Source organism: Sus scrofa, chromosome 1 (genome assembly GCF_000003025.6).
Source record: "Sus scrofa isolate TJ Tabasco breed Duroc chromosome 1, Sscrofa11.1, whole genome shotgun sequence".
Taxonomy (NCBI): Eukaryota; Metazoa; Chordata; class Mammalia; order Artiodactyla; family Suidae; genus Sus; species Sus scrofa.
Window position 1 is genome coordinate 100,884,473 of NC_010443.5, and position 25,815 is coordinate 100,910,287.

The 25,815-nt window shown below is 38.6% G+C and overlaps 1 long non-coding RNA gene across 1 annotated transcript; it reads left to right on the plus strand.

Annotated features, from left to right (window-relative positions):
- LOC110256982 lies at nucleotides 2,380–24,104 on the plus strand. Its single transcript, XR_002339078.1, has 3 exons — nucleotides 2,380–2,493; nucleotides 3,485–3,708; nucleotides 23,932–24,104. It is a non-coding gene; the product is annotated as an uncharacterized LOC110256982 (long non-coding RNA).

Consider the following 25,815-nt stretch of genomic DNA (forward strand, 5'->3'; position numbering starts at 1 on the left):
CCTGTGCATCGAAGGGTGTTTAACATCTTCCTGGCTTCTACCCACTAGATGCCTGTTGCACCCTCAAATCCCCGCCCAGTTGTGACAGTCAAAATGTCTCTAGACTTTGCCACATGTTCTAATTGAGACCCAATGCCCTAATCCAAGCTACTTAACATTTACCAGGTTGTGACTTCCTGAACTATCTATATAATATTTAAAAAACGGCTATTTTTGAACTGAAAACTAGGACATTGGTCTGATAAAGGACTTCCCACCTCAGTTTATATATTCATATTTACAAAACATGTTTTAAGTTATAAATTAAACGGATCAAGTTAAAGTCAATTTGGTTACATACATTATGAGATCACTTTTAACAAAAAGAATGATTGAAAATCCAGTCGTTTTGGAAAATCTAGGGTATATCGTTTGTAAAAGTTTTCTTGCAAACCTATGATATACCAAACTCATAGTTGTGGGTGAGTGTTAGGTGTTACATTTTCACCTTACTTCACCTTGGATGGACCCACCGGAGAGGTAACGTTAAAGCAAGCAGGGATTTGGCCTAATGTCTCGTTGATGTGAAGCAAGTAGACCAGAAAATATTCAGTTTAAAAATGCTTCCTGATTCAAGTATTATTCAGACAGACTTTCTACACTAATCAAATTGTTTCAAGTATTCATTTCACTTGGTAGTGTGTCAAAACAGCAGAGTGTCTGGTAAATTGTTTATGACTCTAAGTGTATGTATTACAAACCTGAATTTGATCTGATGGTTTCCATCTCGCTTTCCCACATGAATGATAATATTGATGGAACTAGAGAAGCAACACCAACAATGAAATAAAATAATTTCAAGGTCTCTTGCATAGGAAATCTAAGGTGTTACCGGAAGGTGCCAGGAATGCAAGGCAGAACACACCCAAATGCTTCATACAAGTCTGGATTGCTTAATGATGGTGAAAAGCCAGTCAAATCACATTTATTTCTCTTTAGAGATCATAAATGGATCTGCAAAACACCTGTGAATTATTTCCTACAGCTTCCCCATACTCTATGAAGGCATACTTGAATTTGTTTCTTCATTTACATTTTTGAGATTTCCCATGCCTACAGATGCCCACAACATCCCAATGCGCTGGTCTGCTCTTTTGGAAAAGCTACCCGATGATTTCCCCTCTGGCACTGTGTGTAACTACTAGCTACAGATGCCAAACAACTCTCAAGTCTGTGCAGTAATATTTCTGCCCAGTTCCTGACAAAATATAGCTGAAATCTCAACTAGAAGATGTTATCTATCCTCTGACATGCACTTGACTGTGATAATGAAATGCTGCCTGCCTCATCCTTAAATGCTGACGTTTTGATCCATACGGAATAATTCCAGCAGTCTGGTTTTACCCAGTGTTTCTGTTGCATGTGAATTAAAGTTTGTTTTGCCCAGCGATGTTCAGTGGGCTTGATAGAGGTTAAGGTGAATTTAATGACATAATACATTTAAGTATTATCATCTTAATAACTTGCTTCCCTGAAGTTTCCCTGTTTCCTCCTTTCCTCTCCGCCCCCCATCATGAAATTGAGCACTGAGCATCTCTGGATCTTCCTTACTGCCTCACATCTGGATTTGAATTCCCTTTAATTATATCCTCAAGGAGCTCAATTTTCTCCATAGAAGAATTCTCCTACAGCGTTCCACAGTTACATAAGAATCTGGCCCATTAATTTCACTGTTGATTTAAAACTCTCCTGAGTATCAGATCTTTGGCAAAAGTATAAAACTTCATGGCGAGACGAAGGCACAAAGACAAAGAAACAACCTTTCAAATCAGAAATAATTTCTTTTGAGACAAATCATTGTAATCAGTGAGGACATTGGGTCCTTTAAACCAGAATGTTATTAGCCCAGCTTCACAAAATAGTCTATGCCCCGACTATGAGAGAAATTAGTAAGATCTGCTGCACCTTCTGATATATTTCCTGTTAGACTCTTCTAGAATGTAGATGAGTTTGGTGTAGTGTCTCCCTACCTTTGTTTCCCTGAGGACTTTCTTCAGGTTTGCAATGTAGGATGTTTTGTAGAAATGAATTGGTGCATCTATTTTGAATGGCTGTGTATAAAGATGAAAAACGCTTCTTTTGTGATGACTGCAGAGGTCTTTTCCCACCTGCAACTTTAGGCTTGTAGAGCTTCCAAACATTTTAGCTCTAAACATCCAATGAAAGCCTGGCGTTGTCAAGACTAACAAATCGGGTTGAATATCTTATCCTAGGGTGTTGCACAGAATAGGGGTAAAATTAATATTAAATAACCAGTTTGGCATTTAAACATAAATTGTCTTCTGAAAGCTCTTTATATGTGCTGACTTTACTGCTGTTTTACTCTTTTCACAGTTTGATTTCGGATCAGGAAGTATTTGAGGCAGTCTTAAAGATGTCTGCATCCTAGTGGTATTTGGCACTGATACGGCCACTTCATCAGCTCCACAGGCTCAGGGTGTATTACATCACCAGGTATCACGGGATCTGGGAAACCTAGTGGGAGGATCTGGTGGGATATTATTTAATCCGTTGAAACATTCTTCTAGAGTATACATTTTTAACAGATGTGATGCAATCCTAAGAGGGGTAAAAATTGGTCCATGGGGGATAAGAAAATCCTTAGATATTACAATAGTTTGTGGCCCTCCAAAGTTCAATCCAAGCTAACATAATTGTAGCACTTAGTACTTAATGTCTCTCAATAGGGAGAAATTTAAAGTTAAAATTTATTCATTAATTTAAATTAATTTTAAATTAATTTTTTCTCCTTGGAGAGAAAACAATGGGGGAAAAAAGGCTGAAAAACACTGCTTTAGCACCTACACCTTCTCCGTGGCTTTGGAAACTTCCTGTGATAAGCAAACATGTATTCTCCTTCATTTAAAACCAACACTTTAAAAATATTCCCCACCATGGCTCTTCTGAAAATGAAATTCTGGGAAAAGAGTGGAAAGGACCTTCTAGAGATGCTGGGGACAGACAACCAAATACTTCACCAGTTCTGAATCTCCCGATATATATGTATATTTTTTTGCTTTTGTGGCCACACCTGCTGCATATGGAAGTTCCCAGGCTCAGGGATGAATTGGAGCTGTTGCTGCTGGCCTGTGCCACAGCCACAGCAATGCTGGATCTGAGCTGCAGTTGCCACCTACATCACAGCTCATGGCAATGTGGGATTCTTAGCCCACTGAGCGAGGCCAGGGATCAAACTTGCATCCTCATGGATACTGGTTGGGTTTGTAACCCACTAAACCATGGTGGGAACTCCTTCCTCCTACTTTCTAGCCCGAGTGCCCCATCACGTCCCCCACATCTTTTGTCTTTCCCACAAGGCAGCTTTCCCCACATGACTAGTAGGGGCCAGGCCTTGTGCCAACAAGTTCTAATTTGGGCCAACTAAATTTCTCTTTCTTTTTTTCTTTTTTCTCTCCTTTGAAAATGTTTGTATGATTCCTTCCAGGCAAGACAGTTTCTGGAGGCAGCTGCCTTTCTCCCTAGTGTGTATGGCCAGTAGGGATTTACCTGCCCTCGGCATTGGAAAAAATGTGCCAAAAACTCCAGTAGCCCCTGATGGCCCATCCTGACCTCCATTCCTGTACTCATTCCCTGTCAGTGCATCCACATTCAGTGATATATAAGCCTGGATTCACCTGAACAATTGCACTGGAGTCCCTCAGCAAGAAGGTAAGGCTATTGGATGTTACCCCTCTTCTTTAAAAACAATAATAATGTTGTCTGGGATACATCTAATGACTTACCCAAGATCCCACAGCTAATAAATAGTGAGGTTAAGATAGTTTTGTACCCAATAGCACACTTACTGGACTGTCCATTCCTTGAGAGCAGGTAAGAACTGAGCTTTTTGCTAAACATCATATCTTCAGGGCCTACTTTGGGGCCTGGCACAAAGCAGGAGTTCAGTCAACATTTGTTATGTGAATACGTCTCTCTGAGTCTGGGGACATCAGATCATCAGTGCAACGCTGGAAGTCTCCTAAGGCCGTGGGCCATCTCTCTACCCCATGGTTGGTTTTACACAATGGTAGTTGTCTCTCCCACCTGTGACAATGTATAGCACAGTAGCGGTGGCGAATTCTTCAAGTACAAAGCTTTCTCAGACTTGTGAGAAGTTTGCCATGGAGCTCAAGGGGAGCTGACTTCCTTTGAGGTTCTATTGCATTTCACATTCATTCAGAATGTTGTCATTCTAGAGTCTTGTTGAGATGGTCTGAAGTTAGTTTAAATAGCAAGATTTTCTTGTTATTGAAGTCTCTATTAGGAGACCCCTATATATATATATATATATATATATATATATATTTTTTTTTTTTTTTTTTTTTTTCCTTTTTAGGGCTGCATCCATGGCACATGGAAGTTCCCAGGCTAGGGGTTGAATCGGAGCTACAGCTGTTGGCCTACACCACAGCCACAGCAAAGCAGGATCTGAGCCATGTCTGCAAACTACACCACAGCTCATGGCAACGTGGGATCCCCAACCCACCAAGGGAAGCCAGGGATTGAATCTGCATCCTTATGGATCCTAGTTGGGTTCTTTAACCACTGGCCAGGATGGGAACTCCAGGAGACCCAAGTTGTATACAGAGGTGAAGACGCTCTCCTTTCTATTTTCAGTAAAGTTTACATGCAATACAAAAGAACTAAATAAAAAATTATCATGTATTCTGGACAATAGCAAATAGCCGGTCAGATTATATTTACTTCTCCTAAAATCAATCGCTTATTATAAAGGAGGAGGAGGTTATAATGAATTGTCCCAGATTTGGTAAACAAATCTGTACATTAGCTTTTGCATTAGCTTCTAATAGGGAAATGTGTTCTAGTTAGTGCAGTGGGTGTGGAGTGAATACATTTCTAAATGAAGAAAACCAGGCATTCTCAGTCATTCAGTGGCGAACAGCCTTTATTATGTTCCAGTGCTGTGTTAGGCAGGGGAAAAGATAAAGATGGATTAAGAAAAAAATTTGTTGAGAGTTCCCGTTGTGGCTCAGCAGAAACGAACCTGACTAGTATCCATGAGGATGTGGGTTTGATCGGTGGCCTCGATCAGTGGGTCTGGTTGTGGTGTAGGCTGAAGATACGGCTCAGATCTGGCATTGCTGTGGTTGTGATGTAGGCAGGCAGGTGCTGCTCCGATTCGACCCCTGGCCTAGGAACTTCCATATGCTGAGGATGTGGCCCTAAAAAAGCCAAAAAAAAAAAAAAAAGTCATTTGAGGAGATTATGCTAGATTAAAGTGGGTAAAACATAACAATAACTATATTGCAAAGTAGGAGTTGAGATGTATAAAAGGCTATTAGGTTTAGAGGAAGGAAGTGTTATTTCCCATTCTAGGATGGTTAGGATGGGGTGGGCAGAATCAGATAAAACAGTGTGGGAGCAATATTTAGGTTTGGTCTTCAATTAAGGAGTAATCTGGACTATAGCTATTAAAAACACGTTAGAAAGAGTAACTGAGGCAGGAAACAGGACAAATGTCAAGGAGACAGAAAAGTGGCAGCATGTTAAGGGGACAGAACATGGTTCAGTATGACTGGAGCCTGTGATACTTGAATCTCTGTAACTAAACCTGGAAACTCCCTTGGAGAGTGGGAGTCAGTAGAGCTATTCTCATCCTGGCATCGTGCTGAGATTGTTTTTCCCCATTTTCTTGAAATTAGGCATAGCCACATGACTTAATTTGAATTTCCATAAAGGTGGACCCTGAGACAACAGAGGCTTGTGCATAGTGCAGGATATTTGGGAAGTGATCTCAGTATGCAGAAGTGAGAGAGTGGTCAAGTGAGACAGGAATGGGGGAAAAGCTATGGGCAACTGGTTGGGAACCCCAAGAAAACCACGTGGCTGGTGACTCCTCATTGCACCGTCAGAGGAAAGGAATAATGGGGCGTTTATCATCAACTGCCATCCTCTGGTGGTTGAAGGTTGCCCCAGTGACATTAGCATCCTTGTATTTCTGAACCACACTCATGTGTGGAAAGCTCTAGAAAACCCTTGCAAATAGAAGAAATAGGCATTTGAGGTGGGAAGCTGTCTGCTTGCTGGGACCTGTGGCTCCAGGTGAACCCAGGTGACCAAGGAGATATGGGGCAGGGCCTTGGGAGTCTGTTACAGCACATCCTCTACTTTGGTGAAGAGAATGTGAGCAGAAGTGATGGATGTGACTTGTGGGAGGATACTTTAAGAAACATTTCATTATGGTTTATCCCGAGACTGAATATAGTTCCTTGTGTTATACAGTAGGACGAAGATGTCCTATGCAGAAGATAATATGAGAAAAAGAATGTGTATGTATGTGTGTGTGTGTGTGTGTGTATGTGTGTGTGTGTGTGTATATGTAGATGTTTGGGTCACTATACTGCACAGCAGAAATTGACTCAACAATGTAAACCAACTATACCCTAATAAAAAATACATTTAATTAATTAAAAAATAAAGCAGAAAACAAAAAAAAAAAAGGAAAGAACCAGTTTATAATTTCTATATTTCTTCCCCTGCCAGGGGAGCTGTGATGGTTTGAATGATGGTTTGAATAATAGAAGGTCCTTCAGCTTGGGTCCCACTGTGAGAAGATGTGGGGCAGAGGAGCAGCTCACTCACAATGGAAGAACATACAGCATGAGTGACAAATAAGCTTGTTTCTTAGAAGCACCTAAGATTTTTAAGGGTTAGTGCAACATAATGTAGCCTAACCTGACTGATGTAGATCCATCATTCCCAAACTAATGTTACATGGTAGTTAATTGTGGTACATTATAATTATTCTGAAGCCATAAAAATCTAGGGGGGCACAAATAAGATAGAAGTATATTTCCTTCTAATGTCCAGATGAAAATGAACCATACTTGCTGGTTGGGCTCTACTCAGCTAGCTCATCTGGGAATCCAGGTTCCTCTTATCTTGTTGCTCTGCCACTAAGACAGGGTGTAGCAAACCTGTTCTGTAAAAGGCCAGAGAGTATGTATTTTCAGTTTTTCAGGCCACATGGTGTTTTTGTTACAACTGCCCAGTCTTTTTTTGTTTGTTTCAATTACTCTTTTTAAAAAAATTATTGTGGTATATAGTTGATTTCCAATGTTGCATGAACTTCAGGTTTCCAGCAAAGTGACCACTTCTCATTCTGCTGTTGTGCAGTAAAAGCAGCCGGAAGAAACATGTAAGTGAATGCACAAGGCTGTGTTTCAACAAAACTTTATTATTTTTTAAAATTTATTTTATTGAAGTATTGTTTATTTATAGTGTGTTAATTTCTGCTCTACAGCAAAGTCAGTTATACATACATATATATGATTTTTCATATTCTTCTGTTATGATTTATCACAGGATACTGAGTATAGTTCCCTGTGCTATACAGTAGGACCTTATTGTTTATCCATTCTAAATGTAATAGTTTGCATCTGTTGATCCCAAATTCCCAATCTATCCCTCCCCTCCCCTGTTGTACAAAACATTTTTTTTAAACACAGACAATGGACTGGATTTTACCTGCTTGCAAAAGGCCCACTGGCCCTTGCTTTGACTTTAAATATAATCCGCATGCTTGCTTTGGTAACACAAATACTAAAATTGAACTGATTTAGAAGGTGAGTATGTTCCACTTGCAAGGATAACACAAAGGATTCATGAAGTGCAGTGGTCTTAGAAGCAGTCACGCACTGAGCTATATAGAGGGGTCACCTGCAGATGATGGGGATTTCCAGGCAAGTCCAAATGGGGAGCAGCACTGGGTTCAAAATTTTAAGCCGGCTTTTAGCTTTGAAATTTGACCCTAAGTGTAAGTGAAATAGTCAGGTTCCTGGGAACCAGCTTTTCCACAGACAAAAAGAGTGGTGTGTAAACTAGGATGTCACTTTTCACACTTGTAACACAGACAGACTGGCTATTCATGTACTTTAGGAAGTGTGTTCTTTCCCTTAGGTAAGGAACATGGCGAGACGAGTCACAATTAGAAGTGAAGACTGAGACCTTAGAATTGAAAAGAAAGTTCCATATTAGGTGGTGGTGATAGCCAGATGTGTCTGTTTCCACCAAAGCGATGTATCTGCCTCATAGATCTGACTGTGAAATTGAAATTCCTCCTTGGTCTGTATCTCTCTGCTATTCCCTTTTCTAGCCTCCGTCATTCCCCTGAATGTTAAGTAAAACTTCAGCTGAATATATGTATATATATATTCAAATAATACATACATATATGTTCTTTATATAGTCTTTTCAGATTCCTTTTCATTATAGATGATTACAAGATATTACAGTATATTGAATATAGTTCCCTGTGATACACAGTAGGATCTTATTGTTTATCTCTTTTATATATGATAGTTTGTATCTGTTAATCCCAAACCCCTTATTTATCCCTCCTACCTCCCTTTGCCTATTGGTAACCCTAAGTTTGTTTTCTATATCTGTGAATTTGTTTCTGTTTTGTAAGTTTATTTGTATCATTTTTTTAGATTCCACATATAGTGATATCATATGCTATTAGTCTTTATTTGATTTACTTTGTATGATAATCTCTAGGTCTATCCATGTTGTTGCAAATGGCATCATTCCATTATTATTAGTTTTTAATGGCTGAGTAATTGTCCATTGTGCTGAATATTCTTTATCCATTCATGGACATTTAGGTTGCATCTTTGTAAAGATGGACATTCTTATGTTTCATTTAGACTAGAAACAAAACAAATAAAGAGAATGTAGATCTACAGTGAAGGATGGAAAGAATGTCATGAATAAGTGGAGAGAAATACCAAGTTCCTGTATTCAAGAGTTGAATATTGTAAAAATGACATTTCTTCTCCTATTCAAGTATCAATCAATAAATTTCCAATTAAAGTCCCTGGAAAATTTTAATTTAACATCACAAACTTGAATCTAAAGTTCACCTAGAGGAAAAAAAATCCATGAGAAGAACTAAGAATGGTTTTAAAAAAAAAAAAAGAACAATGTAGTCCCCCAAACAACTGTGGACCTTGGCTCAATGGAGAGAGTAGGAATTGAAAAAGAGACTTACATTCATATAAAAATTTAGTGTATGATCAATCTAGATTTTTAAAGTAGTAGGAGAAAACAAATGATATAACAAATGGGTCTGGGACAATCACATAAAGTATATTTAGCTCTGTCCCATATGTGTATGACCCAGGAAGATATTCCAGGTGGAAAGAACTTCACATTTTATTTATTTATTTATTTAGTCTTTTTAGGGCCACATCACTGGCATATGGAGGTTCCCAGGCTAGGAGTCAACACCACAGCCACAACAGCACCAGATCCGAGCCATTTCTGCAAACTGCATCACAGCTCACAGCAACGCCAGATCTTTGACCCGCTAAGGGAGGGCAGGGATTGAACCTGCATCCTCATGGATGCTAGTCAGATTCGTTTCTGCTGAGCCACCATGGGAACTCTGAACTTCTCATTTTAAGACACACACTATAAAAGCAGTAGAAGAATATGTAAGTATAAGAAGCAATCAAGAGTTCCTTGAAAAGTTAATTACCAAGTGATCTAGAAATTCCACTCATAGGTGCATACCCCCCAAAATTGAAAAGAGGGATGTAAACGGATACTTGCACACCAGCATTCATAGCAGCATTATTCACGATAACCAAAAAAGGAAACATCGCAAATGTCCATGAAAAGAAAACTGGATAACAAAATGTGGTATATATGTTCAACACAGCATTATTCAGCCTTAAAAGGAAGGAAATTCTAAGGCATGCCACAATATAGATGAACTCTGAAGGCATTATGCTGCATGGAATGAGCCAGTCACACACACACATAAAAACCTAAATATTATAAAATTCCATTTACATTAGGTATCTAGAATGGTCATATTTACAGGGATGGAAAGTAGAATGGTGATTACCAAAGGCTGGAGGAGCAAAGAGGAATGGGAAGTTATTGTACTAGAGGAATGGGTACTAGATTTCAGTTGTGATGACCAGAAAGCTCTGGAAATAGTGTTGGTCACACAGCACTTTGCAAGTATGTAATGCTACTGAGTTGAGTCATTTAAAATGGTTAAATTGTAAATTTTATATGTATTTTACAGTAAAATTGCAAAACAAGGAGGTACGCTGGGAAAAAAAGGCAGCCATGCAGGTTTGGGGCATCAGAGATGAACACTGCGTCACAGCAGAGGGAAGATTGGAGAGGCAGAAGTTCCTAGACCATTGAGATTTAAAACAAGTTGAGATTGTATAGAAATTAAAATTGACAATATAAAAGTATAGCTCAGGAATTCCTGCGGTGGTGCATTGGGATCTGCAGCATCTTGGGAGTGCTGGGTCGCAGGTTCCATTCCCTGGCCTGGTGCAGTAGGTTAAAGATCTGGTGTTGCCACAGCTGCAGCTCAGGTTGCAACTGCAGCTGGGATCTAATCCCTGGCTCAGGAATTCCATATGCTGGGGGGTGGCCGAAAAAAGAAAAAATAAAAGAAAATAAAAGTATAGCTCAGAAAAAGCGAAAAACTGAAAAAAAGAAAAAAATTTCAAGGAAAGTGTGCCTGAGTTTTTAAGGATTGAAAACAAAAAATACGAGTGGATCTCCAGTGAACTTGACTCATGTGACATCAGCAAACAAGCATTACAAAATTTTATTTACTGAGGATTTAATTATTAGTCAAATAACTGAAAGAACATGAGTCAGAAAATTGTTTCAATTAAATCCATAACTTGAGTGAAGATTTAATTACGACCATGAACTGTCACTTGCACACAAAAAGGCTCACATGTAACTACTAGATGGGAACAAAAAGACTGAATAAATAGCAAACAGCCTATAGGATTCCACAAAGACAAGTAAATGCAGAACATTGACAGAGATTGAGAACATGGATGTGATGCTCTTAAAAAGAAAGCCTAAGAGGATTTTTTGTGGTATGATATTTACCACCACAAAAGTCTAAGTTCACTAGAAATAGTTTCAAAATTGAGTGCTATAATGGCCACACATGTAAGATGGAAAAGAAATCATAAAACAAATTATCATTAGGATGGAGAATTCAATCTATTATTGATTTATAGGTAATTAAGTGGCATAAGATACCATACAAAAACATGTAAAATCACATAACCATCAAACTCAGTTTAATTAGATTGTGGCAGGGGTAAAAGTTGTGTTAACTGACATTTATTGTACATATCGTTGAACTGGAAGACAAAAACAAGGAAGCTGAAATGAGTATTTCATTGATTTTATACATGTTGCAAAACATACCTTTAAAAAAAGTTAATCAAACTGAAAAATCTTCCTCAAACATTCAGCATTAACTTAAACAGAGGAGGGCAGCCTAGGGCAATGGCAATCATATGGTTGGTAAAACAAAAGATGCACAGGCTAGGATTTTGACTGAACTATCCAGAACTGTTCTTTTTGCCTAAATAAATTCTAACCATGAACTGGTTACTAGCAGACATGACCTTGGCTGTGTTGGCAGCAAACTGCATGTTGGGGGGAACAATTCAGAGACTAGGTGTGATTACCTCCGGACCAGCGAAAAGATGGCATATTTTGAATAAATGCATATCAAATTTGATCTTGCACCCATGCTCAGATAACATGGTTGGGAAATGTGAAAGCAATTAGATTTAGTTTAGATATGATACACAATGTGGTGGAAGAGTTAGGCCGGATGGCAGAAGATTCTTTTTTTTTAGTTAAAATGATACATTTTATTTTATGTACATTTTAACATATACAGACACAGACACACACACACAAGCTACCAGTGAATTGCCCTTTGGTTACATTCCATCCAAAGGCTAAAAACATGAGTGGTGATCTATATAGATAAAGAGATCAATATTTATATAATTTCCTTGTTATTAACGTACAAATATAAATGAACAACAACAACAAAAACATCAGCAGGCTTCTTTCAATTGTACACTGAGCTATTCCATAAATAAGAGTGAGAAGGTTATAACAGTGATACATGACAGGAAAGGTATTTGAGGAGGAAAGAATAGCGTACATGATAATAGGCGAGTGCCATCAAACATAATATAGCCTATTGTCTTTAAGATTTAGTATTGAATCCTAAGGTGATCCCATCACCTGAATTCACGTGTTAAACAAGAGAAAGCTACAGGAACTCACAGGAGTGAGTGCAGTTTGCCAGATACACCTGGTATCAAAGGATGCTAAATAATTATGGGTTTTTCATGCACATTTCTTTCAAGAGAGAAAAAATAATTAATAATAATGGAGAATACATTTGAGGGTTATTAAAATTACTTCAAATCAATCTAATCCAATTTGAAAATTGAATACACATTACAAATGAATAAATGGATGATTAAATCATTGCATCAACAGAAGAAATGAAAGTTGACTTCTATATTCTTATAACTATTCTATTGCATTCCAATAACATTATATTATTTTCCAGGAGCTTTAATAAATTCAGCAATGTATGATATAATAATGTGACATACTCCACAGAAAAAGGAAAAACATGCTTTTTCTTAAGATGTTGGCAGATCTAGCAAATATGTAGCTAAAAGGGAACAGAATCAAATATATTCATTATATAAATATCGAAAATACAAATTTGTTTAAAATGCTTTAGTAAATACATCTTATATCATATGTAACATCTCTATAACTGTGTAATATTTGTATTTTCGATATTTACAGAAGATTCTTGAGTAGAGTGAATTACAGGCTTTGGCAGGAAGAGAAATAAATACTGAATTTGTACTCTGATCGCTATTTAAAATGAACTGATGTTTGCAAAAGGTTGCAAGAGATGCAGAGGAATCTAAGTTTAGCTATTTTAAAATAAAATAAAATATTTTAAAAGCTTTTAGAGAAAACAGTTTTTCTAAATCAAAATGATATGAGAAACATGCCATCAAAATGATATTACAATAAATATAAGCAAATTAAAACAGGAAAAAAACATTTTAATGACTACGAGGGACAAAGTGTATTAAATAATGTTGAAACTAACTTCTAAAAAGACAGTTCACTGAGCATCATAGAAAAGGCACAGTCACAAATGAAGATATATATGAAAAAATTGAGTAATATCTATGGTCATAATGTAATCATATTTTAGCTTTTTTTAAATAAAATCTGAGCATTGGTGAATCTTGGCAGAACTTAAGAAATATGGTAGGTGGAGATTTGGTAGGGGGAATTCCCGTTGTGGTGCAGTGGTTAACGAATCCGACTAGGAACCATGAGGTTGAGGGTTCGATCCCTGCCCTTGCTCAGTGGGTTAACGATCCGGCGTTGCCTGTGAGCTGTGGTGTAGGTTGCAGACGTGGCTCGGATCCCGCGTTGCTGTGGCTCTGGCGTAGGCCGGCAGCTACAGCTCCGATTCGACCCCTAGCCTGGGAACCTCCATATGCCGTGCGAGGGGGCCAAGAAATGGCAAAAAGACAAAAAAAAAAAAAAAAAAAGAAAGAAATTTGGTAGGCATATAGCCTATTGCTTTAAAAGATGATGGAAATCTTAATACAAGTCAATTTGGTGACTTTATTTCTTGCTGATGAAGGGGATCAGAATATACTGCACCCAAATATGCCACTTTATCACAAGGATTATTTTCAGCTGAAGTCTATCAAGAACCTGCAGATGCAGCAATAGCTCTTTGGCCTCATCCCCCATCTGCCTAAAAGCTGTACAGAGATTCCCTTTGTGCAGGTGAGTCCTTTCGCCTGTCCTATGCCTGGAGGAGAGCAACCCATATCCCATATCCCTGGTGGGGACAGAGTTAGCACTAAGATGGGGCTGCACGAAAAAACTACCCAAATAACCCTTGGCTTTTACAAGTTCCCCTGTGTATTTACTTTCCCACAATTTCCCACTCCAAGAAGCCCAAGACCCCTTTCCTCTGTCCTGTCACATCTCCATAATTTATTTCCCTTTATTAAAATGGAATAGAAGCACCATGCCCCCACCCCGAATTTAACTGCTTCCCTGGGTCTTCCCTTCTTTTCTATGAAGGGCTCTGTGCACATATGAATTAAAACATGCATGTCCAATAAAATGTGCATGCCTTTTCTCTTATTCATCTGTCTCCTTCCAGTTGATTGTGAAGGTTCCAGGCACAGAACCTAAGAGTTGTAGCGAAAGGTTTCCCTCCCGAACTGCTTTAATGTTTGGATCAGTGATTAAGCTCTCAGCTCCAAATCTCTCTTTGGTATTTGGCTTTGTGATGCTGGAGCTGAAACTCTTCACACCACTTTTTTGCTTCTCCAGCTGGCTCTATTGTGCTGATCTGGGCCATTGGGGAGTGTCAGAGGGAGACGGGGAGGGGGGCGCTGGAGGAAGAAAAAAAGGACTTGCTCCTGCCTGTTGCTTCTTCTGCCTGTGAGCATTCCAGGCTTCTTCATGCTACCTGGCAGCAGTGCCTTCCACCTGAAGCCACTTGGCAGTTTTCCACCACTTATAGAACTAACTTCCCTAATGTCCCACTTCTGATCAGCTACCACCAACCATCTGGTGCTCCTTCCTTTGGAATCTGGATCAGGTCCCAGGCCCATGGAGCCCTCCTTTAAACTCCTAAATTTTAATAATCCCAACCTCTTCCTTCAGTTCCTTCAAGCCCTAGGGGCAGTAGCTGTTTCCCGTATGTACTAGCTACCTCCATGATACTTAGGGTTCTTAAAAACATTCAAACTTTATTCAATTAAAAAATTGTGGTAAAACATACACATAAAATTTACCATCTTAACCATTTAAAAAACAGGTCAGTACCTTTAAGTACATCCACATTGTCTGTGCAACCAACCTCCAGAACATCTTCATTTGGTAAAACTGAAACTTTGTACCTGTTAAATAACAACTCCCGACTTCTCCCTCTCTCAGCCCCCATCAACCACCATTCTACTCTCCATCTCCATGAATTTGACCCCTCTAGGTACTTCATATAAGAGGCATCAAACAATACTTCTCTTTTTGTAATTGGCTTATCTTAACATAGTATCCTCATGTTTCATCTAATTTATGCTATGTGCCAGAATTTCCTTCCTTTATACTAACACAGCATTGTAAATCTGTATTTCCATCAAATAAATTAAAAAAGAATTTATTTCCTTTTTAAAACAATTTTTAATTTTTGGCTATGCCATGGCGTGTGGAATTTCCGTCGAACCTGTGCCACAGCAGCCACCTGAGCCGCTGCTGTGACAAAGCTGGACTCTTAACTTGCATTCTACTTGCTTTTTTGAAGACAAATACTATTTTGTATGTTGACACCAAATTTTGTTTGTCCATTCTTTTATGGATAGAGGTTTGGGTTAGTGTTCTGTGTTTACACTTTCAGTTACTGTTGACAATTGTTTCTATTTATTTAGAAATTCTTCTTATCAAATCCTCTCTTCAAATAAGTGTGGTGATTTCTCTATCCTGTCTGGATTTTGACTGATATGATGGCCAATACTTTTGAAAAAAACTCATATTTGAGTGGGTGTGGTCTATGACCTGTTTTCTGGGTGTAGGAGCTATTGTCCCTCAGGGCTAGCAGACCTGCTGGAGACACCACCCTGCTTCACTCGCTACAGGACACTGTGGGCGTCCTCGGAGTTGGAAGACCCATTCCAGAGCTGTTTGCATGGATTTAGCAAGAGAACCAATACTGGAATGTGCTGTGATCTGTTTGTTCTTCTTCTGGCTGCATTCCTTTCAGTTTTCCAGGGACATCTGCAGATCTGTTTCTCTCCCTTTACCTCCAGCCCTGGCACCTGGAGACCTTCCCAGATGACTGGCCACCTCTCAGGCTTGTTGTCCTAAAAACAGTTTTGGATTGATTCCTCCCATGTCTAGTCTTGCTCTTGAAATTTGTAGACTTTGAGCTGGTTTGGTCTCTGGAATTGTTCTAATTTCTATGGTAGCTTTCTCTTGACCTACATTTTTGGATGTGGACCTCTTTGCCAGTCTGATTTTTAAGCTTCTACTTTGCAGGATTTCTTATCTAATCTCAACACCATGCCTTTTGATTTTCTAGCACTATATGTGTTTTCTTTTAAAATGATATAGCTTTCCCATTTCAAAGGGTTTTGAGTTAGAGAGGAGATATTTTTGGTTCAGTATTGTAATCCAGTTCTCTATGTACTTCTTTATGATTGTTTTTTCCACGGAAATTTCTACAAATGGGTTAAAAAAAAAAAAGAGCTAGATTCCCCCAAAGCTTGTGTTAATTTCCTTGTAAACTCTTAAGCCCTCAGAGATATCAACTTTCAGTCACTTTGGAAGCATAGCTCTCATAATTCATGAAATCTCCAGAGGCAACACATTGCAACTTAATTTCTTAACTCGTGTTTTATTCATTTCATAACTGTGTGGATAAATAATGTATGAAAATGAAATGGCAATTAAGATCATCATATCAGTGGAAATATTCTCAAATTCATTTGAATCAATTCAAGGCTGACAAGAATTTATTGTATATTTAAAAATTTACTTACCTAGGTATGTTTTATTATTTGGGCTCAGAATCTCCAAAGATTTTCAAGAACTAAAGTAAAATTAAATCCCCATAAAATAAACTGAGGGTGAATGAGATGTTTGCAAATGCAACATATACATATTGCAAATATTTGTTTGTAAATGTAGCATGTAGAGATGATGTAGATATTCATGATTCCTCAAGCACCAGGGCTCCTGGATAAATGATGCTCATTGTCTTGACCTGATTCCTGAGCCTACCATATGTTAGGTATTGTTCTAATGCTGGGTATACAGCGGGTAAACCAAATATTATAGTCTCTCGTCCCCATAGAACTTATACTGTAGTGGAGATAGAGATGTTAGACAAACAATTACCATATGGTGGCAACACTGATCCTTAACCCACTGAAAAAACAGGGATCAAATCTGCATCCTCATGGATACGAGTCAGGTTCATTTCTACTGAGGCCACAAAGGGAACTTTGAAAAATAAACTTATATGGTGTTGGAGTCATTGCTCCTTTTGGGGTTTATTTGTTAATGCAGCTGGAATGACCTTAAAAAAAACATGTGAGATATATATATATATATATATATATATATATATATATGATGTATATATATATGATGTATATATATATATCACGTATATATGATGTGTATATATATATCATGTATATACATTGTATTGTATATGCAAAAAATCCTGAGTCTCAGGATTGAGAAGCCTTTTGCTGTGCAAGGATGATTAACTTTGATGAGAATCTGTAATAATTTTGTCTTGGCTGATTTGATGGTGTCTGTTAGATGAGTATGGCCACAATTTGTTATCTTTATATATGTATAGAAAGGCCCTCATTGTGCCCCAGTTTCTTGAGAGCACTTTAAGACACATTTCCCGGATGCTTGTTAGATTTAACTTCACTTCCTTCAGGGGCAGTGTCTCTGTATTTGCATAAATATGGGAGGAAATACCTGGATTCTCCTGAGTTTGGGGAGATAACTCCTCCAGGCCACCAGAGCAGGCCTGAGCAGGAATAACACTTTAATGATCAAAACAAGTCTGTGCAAAACAAATAGGGATGGAAATTGTCTTGCAGTCTCAGGCCTTTTTTGGCATTATTCTCTTCTTGATTCTGTTGGATTACTTTAGTGAGAGCAAAGGAGGGGAAGTACCACATAAGGAAGGGTTGGGTGTGTGGTTTTCAACTGGTCCCACGTGCTGAGCCTGTGGCCAAGGCCTAACTCGTATCAAGAATTCTCCTCTCCTGGTAAACACAAGGTACGCTCTTGTTTAGAACTTAGAAGATCTATTTTATTTTAGAGTTTAGCTTTTGTATAATCCATCAGAAGTTTTAAAACATTATCCATTTGGGCATATCATCTTCAGCAGTCATAAAAAAGACTTTTTCTTTTTTTCATGTGGAACAATTTTGCCTCATAAAAAAGCATCTATACATTTACAGAAGATGATACCATGGCCCCCATCTGTCACATCATCCCGCCATGTCACTTCTAATATCAGAAATGCTACTTGCCTCCAAACTCTTCTTTAGATGTTTTTCTTCTTGGTACCAAGTAGCACGTATCCATTCCATCAACAAACCTGAGGGTAAACATGTGGAAATCATCTCATTTTATGAGTTAGGGAAGATACCTAATCATTTAGATTTCCTGGATATTCACCAGTGTCTCTTTGACCCTCAGGAGATGTAGAAGAAAAAGAGATCAGTACTAGAGATGAGATAGCTTCATCTCAGATAGAGAAGTAATTGGAATTTTTATCTCTAGATCATCTGGGTGATTAATATAATTCCCTTTCTTTCACTCTCTGTCCAGAAACTCCTCAATTCTGGTGCATTTTCCCTTAGCTTTAATAGTGCTAGCTGTCTATTGAGCACCTACTGGGTCTCAGACATTTAACATACACTCGCTCATTTAATTCTCAGGAAAAGCCTGTGAGATGGATAATAGGACTCTAATGTTATAGGTGAGGAAAGTGAAGCACAGCTCTTAAGAGACTGGGCTGTGGTTTGAACCCAGACAGTCTGACTCAGAGGCTAAGCTCTTCTCTGCTATTGCATTTGTGAAAAGTCATGAGTCTCAGGATTGAGTAGACTTTTGCTGTACAAGGATGATTAACTCTGATAATCTCTGTTTGTCTTGGCTGATGTGATGATGTCCGTTAAATGAGTATATGGCCACCATTTGTTATTTATTTATTTTAACTTTTTAAATTAAAATGTAATTGATTAACAATGTTATGTTAGTTTCAGGTCTACAACATAGTGGTTCAATATTTTTATAGCTTCTCCACTTAAAGTTATTATAAAATATTGGCTCTATTCCCTGTTTTGTATGTTCCATCCTTGTCTCTTACCTATTTTATACATAGTAGTTTGTGTCTTTTAATCCTCTACCCTGTCTTACCCTTCCTCACACTTTTTAAGGCCTTTTTCATTCCGCATATAGTAGATGCCGCTGTTTATTAGTAATAGTGGCACAAACATTTCTTAACTCCTTTGCACATTTCAGGCTACTGGAAAGCTAGGTACTTATATTTTCCAACTGTACATAGCTTCAAAGGTCATCACATTAATTGTTGCTATCAGGTGTTTTCAGTCTATATTTCATGATGGCTATACTACTTGCTAAAATCATGATATATAATAGGCAAATAGTCATTGCTCCAACCTCCCAACCCTTTCACTTTAGACCCTCCCCTGAGATTTCTGTCTCTTCTTACCACCTAGCCACTGAAGAGTTTATGTGCAGAACAACAGGGGGCTTCCTGAAGCCTGCTCCCTCTCTACAGCCAGTATCCCTTGGTCCCTTGCTGGACCTTCATTGATTCATCTATACGGTGGAACAAACAATATCTCCTCTGCTTTTGTCAGTTAGCTGAAGGGAGGAACATGGGAAAGAAAATGGCTGAAAACTTGCTTTACAAACAGAAATGCAAACACAGGGAGGAGTTTTATTCTCAGAAAGGCAGGGAGCAATGATTGAGTTCCTTAGCAAATGGCTAGGAGTTTGCAATTTTTTTCCACAAGTGGAATTAGGTATTAGATGCTTTTGTGGGAAATTACTAATGGTTTTTATATTTTAAGCTCTTGTAGAATATATCTATATATCTGTCTATCTCTCTATTTCTATCTATCTATCTATATATATCTTTAGTTCCTTTCTCTTTTCTTTTTTCCAAATTACACTTCCATTCTCATTCATTTATAAGTATAATCAGAGTGTGTGCCAGAAAGTTAACAGCATGTGGGGAGGAAATTGAAGGTTCAAAAACCTATACTGTTTGCTAATTATTACTTTGAGAAACATGTAAAAATGAAAGATCAGACTTAAAATTTATTTCAAAATTAGTTTTCATCCTCAAACTTACCACTCTAATATTTACTCATGTAAAAAATATTTTAGTTACCTTCTTTCCTACAGCATAGACCTTTATTTTATGAACATATTTTAGTTTTTAAATTATATTCTTTGTTAATATTGTTAACACCCTACCACTTTGCTTGAAGTTTCACCATTTTTAAAATGAATATTCTATTTTTTTAAGGTTGAACATTTTCTTTTTGTGAACCGTTTTTTTAAACAGCTTTATTGAGATGAATTCACATATCATACCTTTTACCCATTTAAAGTGTACAACTCAATGGCATTTAGTATATTCTCAGAGATGTGCAATCATTACCAAAAGCTATTTTAAAACATTTTCTTTATCCCCCCCAAAGAACCCTCTACTTTTTGCAGTGACTCCTCATTTTTCTCTAGCCCTGTCTCTTGTACCCCACCCCAGCTCCAGACCACTCATTTACACCCTGTCTCTAGGGATTTCCCTATCTGGACAGTTCATATAAGTGGAATCATATACTATCTACTCTTTTTACTTGGCATAATGTTTTCAAGGTTTCTATGACATCTTTTTGGTAAGAGATCACGTACTGTCTTTGACTAATTCCTGCATTTCGTTATTCTATGTGTGTTTCTACCTATTGCCTCACCAAATATACCACAAACATTTAGTGACTGTTTTGACATTGGTGGTTTCGTATGCCTGGGAGCTTCTACTTCCACTCCTGGTTCTGGGAGAGCTCCTGGAGGGGTTTTTATGCAAGCTTTTTCTCCCCAGTGTGAAAAATGAATACCCAACTCAGATGATCTTCCCTGGGATTTTAGAACCAAGAATCAAGACATGGGGTACCATTTCCTCTTGAGAGATGGGGATGAGTGGTGATGTCTGCTGCTATGTTGAAGAAGGTGGTACGTGATGGAAGAGAATAAAACCCACACAAAGAGATGAGCCAGCTGGGACACCTGACAGCATTCACCCTTCTGACTTCATTTATTTCTGAGGCTCAGCTGCATGCCTGACCCTCCTATACTCTCTATAGGGCACACTATTTTACCTTGTGACATATTCTGTGGCAAGAATTCAGATATGGGAATGATAGCTTCATCTCAATTATCTTGAAAGAATTCAAGAGTATGGATTAGCTGTTTGTGGGGGCAAATTTTACTGGATAACCATAACCTAGATTCATTGATACTAATATTTAGCATCCTAGGTATTTTACAGTAGCTGAAACTGCCTTCTATTAGCAAATTTAGGTCCTCAATTTACATTAATAATATATTACAAAATTTTGTGGGTTTTTTTTCATCATTAATAAATGCGTCAGGAGTTCTCATTGTGGCTCAGTGGGGTAGGAACCTGACATAGTCTCTGTGAGGATAAGGGTTCAATCCCTGGTCTTGCTCAGTGGGTTAAGGATCCGGCATTGCAACCAGCTTTAGCATAGGTCACAGATGTGGCTTGGATCTGGTGCTGCTATGACTGTGGTGTAGGCCTGCAGCTGCTGCTCCAAATTGACCCCTAGCCTGAGAACTTCCATATGCCACAGGTGCAGCCATTGAAAGAAAAAAAAAAGTATTACACAGCACATGCCTATATGGAACACACAGATTTTTTCCTCTATATTTCACTGGTTTGAATAAATAGATGTTCTCTCTTATTTGGACTTGCTTAGTATCATGAAATAAGTAATTGAAAATAGAAGACACAAAGAAATCCCTGGCATGCAAAACATTTTTCTACTTTAAGTAAACATTTTAGCATTGTGTGCACCAAGTACTTTAAAAAAAGCCTAAAATGCAGAGTTAATATATTATTACTTTGTAACATTATATCTATTGCAGTTTAAAGATTTGGGTCTTTATACCTTAAAATTTATGAGATTATAAATTTGTTGTTTATTCAGATGCATAGAAAAGACAAACTCTAAGAAAAAAAATCCTGCTCCCTTCTACTACTCTTTCTGCCTGGAGGTGTGTTGTAGGAAGGAAGTCTTGGCATTTATAATAATTCTACATATTCAGTGGAGATTCTTGGACTTTTTTTTAATGCTGCATTGTTTTTTTCCTCTTCAGTGTTCTATTTTACCACTATTTGCAGACAAACCTTAACATCAATTCTTTTTACTAACTTATGAAATGGCCGCTTGGGCAAAGCTCTGAAGGACCAAGATAAGAAAAAAAAAAGTCTGAAAAATGAGGATGGGGAAGAGGACAATATTACGGGTCAAGATAAAGGGGTGGATCATTAGAAGACAAGAGATAATAAATTCTGGTGAGGATGTGGAGAAAAGGGAATTCTTGTGCTCTGTTAATGGAATTGTAAATTGGCACAGCCACTATGAAAAATAGTATGGAGGAGTCTCAAAAAATTAAAAATAGGTGTACCATACGATCCAAGCTTTTCATTTCTGGGAACATGTCCAAAGGAAATGAAAACACAGAACTAATTCAAAAAGGTGTCTGCACCCTGATATTCATAGTGTCATCATTATTATTGTTATTATTATCATTATTTGATTTTTAGGGCCACACCCATGGCATATGGAAGTTCTCAGGCTAGGGGTCAAAGCGGAGCTGCAGCTGCCAACCTACACCACAGCCACAGCAATGCAGGATCCAAGCTGCATCTGTGATCTACACCACAGTTCATGGCAATGCTAGATCCCAGACCCACTGATCGAGGCTGGGGATTGAACCCATATCCTCATGGATACTGGTTGGTTTTGTTACCCCCGAGCCACACCAGGAACTCCCATAGCAGCATTATTTGCAATAGCAAGACATGGAAACAACCTAAATGTCTATCAATGGATGAATGAATAAAGTCGTGATATATATATCCACAACATATATATATATATGTGTGTGTGTGTGTGTATACATATATATATATATATATGTATACATATCACACACACACACATATATATACACATACACACACAGGAATATTATTAAGTCATAAACACCGCAGGAAATCCTACCATTTGTGACAACATGTGTGGACCTTGAAGGCATTATGCTAAATGAAATAAGACACATATTGTATGATCTCACTTATATGTGGAATCAAACAAACAAACAAACAAACAAACAAAAAAAACCCCCTAAACTCATAGAAAAAGAGGTCAGTTGCAGTTAGCAGAGGTAGAGGGCAGGGAGAGGGAAATTGGAGGAAGGTGGTCAAAGGTATACACTTCGGAATGTAATGTACCTTGTGATGCCTATCGCTAACACTGCAATGCAGTATATGGAAAAGTTGTTTGGAGAGTAAATCCTCTGAGTTCTCATCACAAGGAGAAATGGTCTTTTCCCATTTTTCTTTCTTTTCTTTTAATCATATTTATGTGAGAAGATAACCATTTCACAGTATGTATACCGTTTCAAGTAAGTAAATGGCTACTTACTTTTGCAGTAACCATTTCGCAAGATATGTAAATCAAACCATCCTGCTGTATACCTTAAACATATACAGTGATGTATATCAATTAATTCTCAATAAAACTGGAAAAAAATCTCTTCTTGAAAACAGCAAAAAAAAAAAAAAAAAAAAAAAAAAAGAGGAGGTATCCAAGCTAGATTTCTGACAAGCTGGAGAGCATAATCTCTGGGGCAGGTGCGAGAGGCAGGTGTACAGGTCGCAGGAAGGAGAGGTCCTGGATCTGGGAGGTGAGCCATGGGCTCTATCCAAAGCTGAGTTTATACCAGGAGTTGCATCCAGTCTTAGGAGACTGCAGTCAGATGGGAGGTGTGGGGCTTCCCAGATGTGCAAGTCTTCTCATTCAGATAGAATGTGGGGTCCCAGGTGGATTCATTGTGCTGAGGTAACATGGAAGGCTGGGAAGATCCAGGGTGAGCCTGTGAAGGTCCTCTTAGCTGCACAGATCATGTGGAATAGGCATTTCTCAAACCATTTCACTTGGAGCACTGCCCAGGGGTGGTGGAGGCAGAGTTGGCTGAGCTCTGAGCTCTAAACTCTGCTTCTACCATAAAAATTACTTTTATCTGATTGTTTTACACTTAGTCAAGTGTATGCAGGAGGGTTTGTAGAAGAGTTGAGAGAGAAAAAGTATTCTGTTGCAAAAATCTTAAACAGAAATCTTCCCTCGGAAGGTATTTCTTCAGCCTGACGTTACAAGGAAGCCGAAAGCTGCTCTGATGGGTGCTCAGAATGTCCTTGTGTCTGAGGATGGATGGGCCTCCCCCTGTCTTTCAAGGAAGTTACTTTGTTCCAGTTGTCAATGGTCACTGATGTCATGAAGAGCCAGGGAAGAGGTACAAGGAGGAGAAAGGTAAGGTTAAAGGAAGTGATATTAGGAGAACTCCCTGGTAGGTAAATACTCTTCAAGGAGAGGCTGCAGTTATGCCATTTGACCACTAACCCAAGAGCAGTTTGAGGCCAAGTGTCACAGAAGCAGATAAGCAAGTTTGAGTCTTTCATGCCATCTAAGTGATGTTTGGATGGGGGCAGGGGGGGGGGCTTATTTTATTTCACTCAGCTTTTTGTCCATAGGGCTTGCCAAAAATTGATCAGGCCTGAGACAGAGAAATGAATTTATTTTGACCTCAGCCAAAAAAACCAGAGTCGTTAACTTGATCAAGCTTAATCAGTAGCCTGATTCAAATTATATTTCCATTCTCTGTGGATGAACACATGGTCTCCGGGTGGGGAGAGAAGAGTGCCTCTGTGGGCCACGCCCCCAGTCCTTACTCATTTACCTCTTGCCAGGGGTCCTACAGGCCCAACAAGCTTGCATGGGGTGTCATACACAACAAGAAGACATGAAGCACTGCTGATTACCCAATGAACTTTAGAAGACTGCAGACCCCTCACTGGGGAGGTCAGAAGACCACCTGCATAAAAGTTGCTTGAGTGTGTTTAAAAAAAAAAAAAAAAAAAGCAAGTCCTGAAGCCTCTCCTAAAATCTATTGATTGAGAATTTCTGGGCTAGAGCTCAGGAATGTGCATTGACACCATCCCAGGATAAGTCTCAGGCATTTGCAGTTTTGAAAACTATTGCTTTAAGGCCTGGAATGGCTCAGGTGTGAAGCTATATGTCTGGAGCAATGTGACTCCATAATGCTCTCCGTAGTGTTATTCTTGACTGACAGACAAAGACTCAACAAGTTGTATTGCAGGAGGTCACTGTGTCTCAAAAATTGCTGTACTGATAACAAGGGATGAATCTTAGGGTAATGCCAACCTATGACTGCTCACTGGGAGAAGGAGGGGAAATCTTGAGATGGGGAGGAAAGAGGAGAAACTGAGGTGTGCCCATGAGGGGTGTCCCCATGGAGAGCTTAATTCTTATTTCCTTTTGCATTTGGACCCTGGGCAGAGTTATATTTGATGTCCAGATTTAATTATTCCCTGGTTAACTTACATACTTCAGTGAAGCCTGTTACACACATAAAATGTAGTTTACATGGCGTCATAGGGGAAATGAACAGCAAAGGGAAGCATGGCCTCCCTGGAACCACCCGCTGCAGAGGCCAGCGTGTGCAAACAGCATGAGTTACAGGCTGGAGTGTACAGAGGTCCTGGGAGCAGTGAGTTGAGCCACAGCCCAGCTGGGAGGGGAAATGTGACAAGGACAAAGGACAAAAGCTGTCAATTGTCACTGTCCGTACTCCTGCTTTTATTTTGTCTTTAACCAATTCCAAACAAATTTTTATCTATGATGGTTAAAACTGCTCTTGCCAACATTTCCAGCAACATCTAATTGTCAAATTCAATGATTAAATTGTAAGATCTCCCCTTTGACCTCTCAAGAGGCATTTGTCACAGTTGATCATTTGCTTGTTGGAAACCTCTTCCCTAGATCAGCATTCAGTCCTGATTTTCTTGCTCCCTCACTGAGGTCTCCTTTTAAATATCTGTCAGTCATTCTTTCTCAACAATGGTGTGACCCAGGGCCCAGTCCTTGGATATTTTCTGTTCATTCCCTTTCCTCGACCCCTGGATGGATGACTCTCAGTATATATTTTTGTTTTGTT